Genomic DNA, 313 nt, shown 5'->3' with positions numbered 1-313 from the left:
TGTGTGTGTGTGCGTGCGTGTATGCGTGTGACACTGATGGATGCGCCAATGGAAAGACGGACAGATGCTTGGGCGGATCTAACGGCACGCAGTGGTGGAGCGGCGCACACATTCGCGGTGAGATTAGGGCGAAAACATCCTCGATCGGCGGAGAGTCGCGTCATTCACCGAACCTCCCGTCGAGTCCGGTGAGCGGCGCGGAGGGCGAACGGAGCAGTCTCCTCGGTTTCTCCCGCGGAGCGACACACACACGGAGGCGTGAGAACGACAAGGGGGGCGATATCTGATTCCCTAGGCGGATCCGACGAAGAAA

This window comes from Genypterus blacodes, unplaced genomic scaffold (genome assembly GCF_046128005.1).
Source record: "Genypterus blacodes isolate CSIRO-AG114 ecotype Tasmania unplaced genomic scaffold, CSIRO-AGI_Gbla_v1 ptg000036l_1, whole genome shotgun sequence".
Taxonomy (NCBI): Eukaryota; Metazoa; Chordata; class Actinopteri; order Ophidiiformes; family Ophidiidae; genus Genypterus; species Genypterus blacodes.
The sequence above is the reverse complement of the archived record's forward strand: the minus strand, read 5'-3'. Positions refer to the sequence as shown.